Source organism: Chiloscyllium plagiosum, chromosome 9, assembly GCF_004010195.1.
Source record: "Chiloscyllium plagiosum isolate BGI_BamShark_2017 chromosome 9, ASM401019v2, whole genome shotgun sequence".
In the NCBI taxonomy this organism is placed as follows: domain Eukaryota; kingdom Metazoa; phylum Chordata; class Chondrichthyes; order Orectolobiformes; family Hemiscylliidae; genus Chiloscyllium; species Chiloscyllium plagiosum.
In genome coordinates this window covers 72,840,459-72,849,727 of record NC_057718.1, presented here as the reverse complement: position 1 = coordinate 72,849,727, position 9,269 = coordinate 72,840,459, and the positions used below count along the sequence as shown (strand labels likewise).

The window sequence follows — 9,269 nt, the reverse complement described above, 5'->3', positions numbered from 1 at the left end:
GGCAACATCCTTGTAAATCTTTTCTGAACTCTTTCAAGTTTCACAACATCTTTCCGATAGGAAGGAGACCAGAATTGCACGCAATATTCCAACAGTGGCCTAACCAATGTACTATATAGCCGCAACATGATCGCAAGTGCATAACTCAGTAAAAACACCATTGCAAATTAATCTTATTCAATATTTCACCACTAGGAAAGCACCAACGTAGCTGGGGATCCATTGACAAGCAAAGCCTGATAAGGGCAATGCTGACATGAAAAAGATGTGATGTGTTTCAATTAAAATAGGATTGGATGGGGAAATAAAGCACTCCAATTGTCATGGTGCCAACTTCTCCCAAGGACAGGAGAATATTATTGGACACAGTGTGCTCTCTCTCCAAGGACACCCAGACCTGAACATAACTGCGGAGAAGGGTCTGTCAGATGGCAGAAATGACCCCCTGACAAATGACATATTTGTAGCCAGTCTGACTAGGTCTAGGAGGGACCCAGAAGGTGATCCTCTGACCTGCTTGCACTTCTCCGCACTGGGTGCCCAAAGATTAGGAGCGTGGGGCTAAAATGCAATCAACAGCAGAGCAGAAGGTCCTTTAGGTAACTACTTTGGGAATGCAAACACCCACACAAAATATAAACATGTCCACTGACACCACAATGCTACAAAATAAATAGCCAGGTTGGGAGTCTGTGAATCACGGCAATCTGAGGCTGCAATCTGCGTGCAGCATCCTCCACCCCAGATCCCCAACGGAAAGAGGAAGGACTCCCATGTTGTTTTAAGAAGACACAAGGGACAATTATTTTATACAAGTGGTTAATGTGTGCATCATTCTAGAATCCCTACAGTGTGGAAGCAGGCCATTAAGCGTATCAAGTTCCACACAAACTGTATGAAGAGCATCCTGCCCAAATGTGGAGTTGAACCTGGGTCCCTGGTGCTGACTACTGAGTCACTGTGCAGCCCCAAATTGTCCATTCATATCCATTAGTCCAGACCCCTTAATTGGCCCAGGTTAATGACCCCAGTCAAAGCTCTCGTAGTCAATAAAATCCACTTGGTCCTAATCACGACATACACCATCCAGATGACGATGAAGTTTTTCAAACTTGTGCTTTTTTGGTGAAGGCAATGTCCCTGCAACTCAGGTTTGTTATGTACTGCAATTGGCTCACATAAGGCTAGATCTAGAAGGGGATGAGCTAATATTCATTTGAAGAATTTTTTACATTTTTGATATAATGAAGGCGAACTTTGAAGGGCTTTGTGACTATATTTGAGGATCATTATACTGTGTGAAGTGTTGAACCAATTTTATAACATCTGTCTTAGTTGTATTTGCCACTTAGTTTGTAATTTTTGGTTTATAATCAACCACTTTTTTCTACTCAATCATGTTTAACCTATGTTGATCTTTGATGTTAGAGAATAGAGCTTTTGGATTTCTTCTTCTCCGAAAGGTTACTGGTCCCTACAGAGATTGTAATATTGCACTGATGGTTGAATCAGTTATGATATTTTCAATGATTCAGGTGGTTTTTGGAAGTTTGTATATTCACAGCTACTCAGCACAGGTAGGAAGATTGCAGGAGCTCCCTCAGACATCTGGGAAACTCCTGAAGTCTGTAAGTAAGGAAATGTCTGCATTACCTAAAGCGTAAAGATCTCAGGGAAGGTCTTAAATTTTCATTGAGGTTAGGAGAGGATGCAGAGGTATGGTACCTGAACAAACAATACCTTAGCAAAATTTGGATATTAATTCATTTTGCCAGACTTGGGTAGTCTATCTTCCAAGAAAGGTGGATGAAATTTTAATGTCTTGATTACTGTGGTGGAAGGCCCAATACTTGCTTGCTGGGCCTCCTGGTTTGTCATCATGTGCTTCAAAACACTGCAGAGGGTTTGGACCCCATATCCTTGAAGGAGGAGGAAGAAGAGGATAAAGAAGGGCCAGGGAATACTGAGGCTGCACCATGAAGACATGCCACATAGCAGATTCAAAGATAAGGTGATGCATTGAAGCAGGATTTCATGATTACAAAGGACCTTTCTTAGCATTCATTTATGGAATATGGGCTTTACTGGCTGGCCAGCATCTATTATCTGTCCCCAGTTAGACTTAAGAGGGTGATGGTGAGCTGTCTTCTTGAACTGCTGCAGAGAACAAAATGTTGGTTGACCCACAATGCTCTTCGGGAAGGATTTTGACCCAGTGATATTGAAGACACAGCGATATATTTCCAAGTCAGGATGATGAATAGCTTGGAAGGGAACCTAATGGTGGGTTCCCATGTACTGCTGCTCTTGTCCTTCTTGACAGAAGTGAAGGGTTTGAAAGGTACTGTCTGAGGATATGAGAGCAGGTTCATAGTTCCTTGGAAGCAGAGTCACAGATAGATAGGAGAGTGAAGAAGGCGTTTGGTATGCTTTTCTTTATTGGTCAGAGTATTGAGTATAGAAATTGGGAGGTCATGCTGTGGTTGTACTGGACATTGGTTTTGGAATATTGAATGCAATTTTGGTCTCCTTCCTACTGGAAGGCTGTTGTGAAACTGAAAGGGTTCAGAAAAGATTTACAAGTATGTTGCCAGGATTGGAGGATTTGAGCTATAGGGAGAAGCTGAGTAGGCTGGGGCTGTTTTCCCTGGGTCGTTGGATGCTGAGGGGTGACCTTGTACAGGTTTATAAAATTATGAGGGGCATGAATAGGATAAATAGACAAAGTCTTTTCCCTGAGGTGGGGGAGTCCAGAACTAGACGGCACAGGTTTAGTGTGAGAGGTGAAAGATATAAAATGGATCTAAGGGGCAACTTTTTCACTCAGAGGATGATGCATGATGAAATGACCTGCTAGAGGAAGTGGTGGAGGCTGGTTCAATTGCAGCATTTAAAAGACAAATTTTTGGAAGAGGAAGGGTTTAGAGGGATATGGGCCAAGTGCTGGCAAATGGATTTGGATTAGGTTAGGATATCTTGGTATGGACAAGTAGGTCCGAAGGGTCCGTTTCCGTGCTGTACATCTCTATGCTCTAAAAGACCTTGGAGTGCAGGTTCATAGTTCCTTGAAAGTAGAGTCGCAGGTAGATAGGATAGTGAAGAAAATGTTTGGTATGCTTTATTGGTCAGAGTATTGAGTATCGGAGTTGGGAGGTCATGTTGCGGCTGGACAGGATGTTGGTTAGGCGACTTTTGGAATATTGCGTGCAATTCTGGTCTCGTTGAGCAAGATGTAATATGGGTTTATGTAATGCTTTTCTTTGTAAAACCCCTGGAAGTGCTTTAGATTTTTTTTTACATTACAGACACTATGAAAATATAGGTTGTGGTTAAGAACTTTGACCCACAGATTCATGAGATTCTAAAAGCCATTTTTACATTTATGAATCATGTGAGTCAATACTGGTTTGGCATTTGAAGAAGGTATCAATCATATTATAACAAGCCTTCTCATTTCTAGAGTTTGTCCCGTAATTTATATAAGGTTAGCAATTTTTGCATATTGCTATTAAATTTATCATATTTATTAAAACAACATTCTGATTTTAACAAAAACAGAAAGCCCTGGGAAAACTCAGCAGGTCTAGCTGCAACTATGGTGGGAAACCACATCTACCCATCCCACCAGCACCGACATCCACAGGATTATTAACTACTTATTCCCTCCTTGACAGCATTCCGCAAGGACCGTTTCCTCCGGGACACGCTGGACCACTCCTTCTTCACTCCCAACACATCTGCACAGCACCATGGTACCTTCCCCTGCAACTGTAGGCGCACCACCTACTTGTTTACTACCTCCCTCCTCACTATCCTAGGCCCCAATCAGATCCAGGTGAAGCAACGCTTTTCCTCCACGTCATCAATCTAATCTACAGTATTCATTGTTCATAATTTCGTCTCCTCTACATTGTGGATACGAAGTGCAGACTGGGTGACTGCTTTGCAGAAAGATCCTGAGCCTCCAGTTGCTTATCGCTTCAACACACCACCTTGTTCACTGACCAACATCTTTGTCTCAGGCTTCCTGCAGAGCTCCGGCGAAGCTCGAACAGCATCCAATTTTCTGCTCGAAACGTTTTTCTCTATCACCATCTATTGTTTACTCCTCCCCCTCCTATCTTCTGCATTAAAACCATTACTTTCCTAGTTACCATCAGTTCAGAAGAAGGGTCACTAAACTGATTTCTCGTCACACTGCTGAGTTTTTCCAGTAATGTTTTTAACAGTTAACGTTTCAGTTCTCCGAACTAAAAATTGATTTTATTTTTGTGCGTTATTCTTTCTGGTGGGTACAAGGTATTCTCTGCTGAATGTGAATGATTTGCGTTAGAATAGTTTAAATGGTTAAATAAGACCAAGCGATAGTGTGGACATTTTCCTCTCCCCGGAACCAAATATGAGGAGCAAGTGTTGGTGGGCTGGGGGGAACAAGAGAAAGACGCATATGCGTCGTTCCGATGCATCTTGGGTAGTTGATTCCCTACCGGAGGTAGAATCAAAAGCGGCAGCTGTTGGACTAGTGCTGGTTGTGGCTTTTTACCATCTACCGGTTTATTCAGGGCACGAAGAAGAATAGGCAGCCTGTTCGTTGTTTATCACTGAAGAGGTACGGGGTGTGGAGTAATGAGCTCTGGGTTGGTACCGAGTGACGGTGGCAGATCGGTGCGCATTTATCTCAATGTCAACAACTTGTCTTTATGTCGAATCCCCAATGTTATAAAACGTCCCGAAGCTCTGTCTTTTCCTTTCCTTGCATTTCTATGTACGTTTATACCAAGATTAAAAAGTTGGGTTTGGGCACCTCTGTTCACTGATTCGTTTTCTCTAGAAATCAAGGCTGTATAAAGTTGAGACTCCGCAGTAGTCTGTGGTGAGCCCTAGAGCAGTTCTGTATGCCCACCTTGAATACTTCTGCCACGGCAATGGTAGGGTGCCCTAACCGTAGAGATACTCGTTTCGATGTTGTGTGTGGGGAGTGGGGGTGGAAATGTGCAGAAAAGAAAATGATATAAAGCAGTCTCCAATTCTGATCTATCATTGTCATTTTGGACAGATTGGGTGCCTGTGATGTTCATCTGCAGTGTAAAACTAGTCCTTTTGCTTTTTCCCCTCCTCGCATTTGAACTGTGTAAGGGGTTAATGGCACAATTTCCAGTTTAGGTGCTTTTTGACATTCTTTAGGTGGTGCAGAGCTAGTGGAATTAATCTGTTGATTTCGAAGGTATACAGCAAACATTTGGGATCTCAAGAAAGAGATGCCAGATTTTGGTGAGGAGTCAGCAGTTGTTTGACTTTTTAGGGGGGAACAGTTTATTTTAGTAATAAAGACTGTAGTTGCAATACTATTAAGGCCTTCATCTACCTGCATTGCAATTTCAGTTTGAGGTTTTTTTAAGAAAAGTTTACAGCTTTGCAAATGTAGCTGTATCTTTGTTCTCCATCAGTGACCAATTTAAGAATCACATCACTACAAGAATGTATTTTGATGAATTTGCATACAGGTGACGTGAGAAAATGTCAGAAAACATAGAGTTACCAAGCTGAGTAGTGTGAGGGTTGATTACTTATTTAACAAGGAGAAAGTGAGGTCTGCAGATGCTGGAGATCAGAGCTGAAAATGTGTTGCTGGAAAAGCGCAGCAGGTCAGGCAGCATCCAGGAAACGGGAGAATCGACGTTTCGGGCATAAGCCTTTCTTCAGGAAGGGCTTCTTCAGGATTCCTGAAGAAGGGCTTATGCCCGAAACGTCGATTCTCCTGTTCCCTGGATGCTGCCTGACCTGCTGCGCTTTTCCAGCAACACATTTTCAGCTACTTATTTAACAAGATGGCTTCCAGTTCCTGCTGGCATCATTGGCAGTTCTAATTAAAACCCTGAATTTCTCTTTAGAAATAAGGATTTAAACTTAATGTTGAAATCCTTAGCCTACATTCAGAACTTATTGTGTTGCAACACAACCATGAATTCTTAATATTATTTTATCATGTATTGGGTTTGACATATTTATTGGAAGTTGCAATTTTCAGTCTAATATTGGAAAATACTTGAAGAAAGCACAAGGTATATCTTCTGTGAAATTAGATTATTATTTCCTACTTTGATCTATGGAATACACAGTAAAGATAAAGTTGCCATAGTCCTCCCTGACAGTAGGGCTGCTTCTCATGACAAGACAACTGGTGGTGGTTTAGCTTGAGCATCCCCAGCCTTGGTGCGGGTTGGGGTTGAGGAAGGAGAGTCCTTCATGATTATCTCAGCCAGTGAGAGAGTTGAATCCATGCATCACAAATCAGCCATTTAGCCACCTGAACTACTCTGTCCCCTTATGTGCAGTCCAGTTTATTGAAGGAACTTAGAATTACAGGATTTTGTGCCATACAGCTTTTTTGTAAAAGGGAAACAGAAACAGAAATTACTGGAGAAACTTGGCAGGTCTGGTAGCATCTGTGGGAAGAAAGCAGAGTTAATGTTTTGAGTCCAGTGACTCTTCATCAGAATGTGATCTTTGTCAGTTTCAAATCCATTTTTTAATAAAACAAAGTCGTTGTTCAGTGTGGAGTAGACAACATCAAGTCAATGTTTAGGTTTCTCTGAATTTGCAATTGCTTTCAATGGGCTAGTGAGAGTTTTCATGAAGTATGGACTAAGTTCCATTCATTTGAGAAAAATTATTTCTTTCCATAAAAGTTATGTTTGTTCAACCTTCTCAACCTTATCTACATTTGTCACTGTCCAAATATCCCTTTACTGGTTCTAAGAATAGTTTTATTTTGCATGAAGATCCCTCCAATTAATGAGTAATCACTGAAAAAAATTTGCCTTACATTTATGTTCACCTTTTATATTAGTTATCAATAGATAACAGTATTTGTGTGAGACAAAGGTAATTGTTTATTACAAGTTGCATAACTCCAACGTTAGGTACTTCTTATATTCTCCTGGATAGGAAAGTAATCAATTTTTAAACTCTTAAAATACTGCCGTAGTTTTACTAGATTGCAAATAACAAGGGTGACTTGGTTTAATTGACTCCTTCCCCACATCTTCTGTCATGAGCTTCCTTTTTTGCTTTTTATTAGTTTTTGGTATGTGGATTTTGCTGGCAATGCTGCAATTTATTACCCAATCTGTAACTGCTCCTGAAAAAGTGGTAGTGAGCTGTTGCTTTGAACCACTGATGTTGGTACATAATGCTGTTAAGAAGTAAGTTCCAGGACTTTAACCCAATGACTGTGAAGAAACACTAACCAGATTGTAAGTCAGGTCAGAAACTTGTGCAGTTGACAAGAGAAGCAAGTTAAATAATCCAGACTGGCAAGAGGGTGAAGAATTAAACTGCATTTATGCAAGAGGTCTGATGAGTAAGGCAGATGAGCTCAGAGCATGGTTGGGAACATGGGACTCTAATATCATGGCTATTACAGAAACATGGCTCAGGAAAGGGCAGGACTGGCAACTTAATGTTCCAGGGTATAGTTCCAATAGGTAGGATAGAGAGGGGTGCAAGAAAGGAGGGGGAGTGGGTAGGAATAACATTACAGCTGTACATAGGGAAGATATTCTGGGAGATTATCCAGTGAAGTTCTTTGTGTGGAACTGCGAAATAAGAAAGGGATGATCACCTTATTGGGATTGGGTCCCCAGTAGTCAGTGAGAAATACATATGTAAATATATCTCTGATGTCTGTGAGAATAATAGGGGTGTAATGATAGGGGATTTTAACTTTCCAAACATAGACTGTAACTGCCATAGTGTTACATGATCGGATGGAGAGGAATTTAAGTGTGCACAAGAAAATTTTCATGTTTGGTATGTCGATGTATCTACTAGGAGCAAAACTTGACTTACTCTTGGAAAATAAGGCAGGGCAGGTAACTGAGGGAGTATATTAGAGTGATTGATCATAATTCTATTAAGTCTTAAAATAGTTATTTGAAAGGATGGTCTTGATCTAAAAGCCAGAATTCTAAATTGGAAGAAGGCCAATTTTGTCGGTATTAGGCAAGAACTTAGGTTGATCGGGAGAGGCTATTCACAGGAAAAGAGATAGTTAATTAGAATGTGGGAGGCTTCTAAAATGTGATAACAGGAGTCATGAGACAGTATGTTCCTGTTAGTGAGGGGCAAAGCTGGTAGGCGCAGGGAATGCTAGATGATGAGAGAAGTTGAGTCTCTCTGGTCAAGAAAAAAAAGGAATCGTATCTCAGGTATAGACAGTTGGGATCGAGTGAATCCCTGGAGGAGTATACTTGAGAGAAATCAGGAGGGCAAATAGGCGACATGAGATAGATTTGGCAAAGTGGGTTAAGGAGAATCCAAAGAGATTCTACAAATACATTGAGGCAGAAGTGTAGCTAGAGAGAGAATCGGGCCCCTTAAAGATCAACAAGGCCATCAATGTTTGGAACCACAGGAGATGGGTGAAATACTAAATAAGTATTTCTCATCAGTATTTACAGTGGGGAAGGATATGCCAGATGGAGAGCTTTGGCAAATAAATAGTGATATCTTAAAGTGTCCATATTAGATAGGAGGAGGTGGTAGCAGTCTTAAAATGCATAAAGGTGGATAAATCCCCAGGAACTTTAAGACCATAAGATGTAGGAGCAGAAATTAGGCTATTCATCGAGTCTGCTCCACCATTCAATCGTGGCACTTTCTTCCTATAACCCTTGATTCCCATGACAATCAAGATCCTATCTAACTCCATCTTAAATATACTTTATAACCTGGCCTCCACAGCTTTCTGTTGTAGTGAATTTCATAGATTCACCATTCTCTGGCTGAAGAACTTTCTCATCTCTGTTCTAAAAGGTCTTCCCATTACTCGAAGGCTGTGTCCTTGGGTCCTAGACTCTCCTACCAATGGAAACATCTTCCCAGCATCCACCTTGACCAGGCCATTCAGTATCCTGTAAGTTTCAGTTAGAAGTTTCAGTTCAATTCCTTCGTCTCCGCCGCATCTGCTCCCAGGAGGACCAGTACAATTCCTTCGTCTCCGCCGCATCTGCTCCCAGGAGGACCAGTCGCCATCCCATTCTCCCAATTCCTTCGTCTCCGCCGCATCTGCTCCCAGGAGGACCAGTTCAAAATACGCACAACACAGACCGCAATTTCCCCCCCGACGTGATCGACGATGCCCTCCACCGCATCTCCTCCACTTCCCGCTCCTCCGCCCTTGAGCCCCGCCCCTCCAACCGCCACCAGGACAGAACCCCACTGGCCCTCACCTACCACCCCACCAACCTCCATATACATCGTATCAT

At 41.8% G+C, this 9,269-nt stretch overlaps 1 protein-coding gene across 15 annotated transcripts in view; it reads left to right on the top strand.

Annotated features, from left to right (window-relative positions):
• The window catches only part of dop1a (DOP1 leucine zipper like protein A), a 377,089-nt gene that overhangs the window by 18,661 nt on the left and 349,159 nt on the right, over positions 1-9,269 (top strand). For 11 of the 15 annotated variants that reach the window (XR_006312556.1, XR_006312558.1, XR_006312557.1 and 8 more), the window contains exon 1: positions 4,468-4,609. The exons of 2 other annotated variants lie outside the window; for them this stretch is intronic. The gene's annotated coding sequence lies outside the window, so the exon portion shown is untranslated. Of the gene's footprint in view, positions 1-4,467; positions 4,610-8,898; positions 8,918-9,269 lie in introns of those variants that run through there. 2 more of the 15 variants (XM_043696199.1, XM_043696198.1) reach the window with 2 other exon arrangements.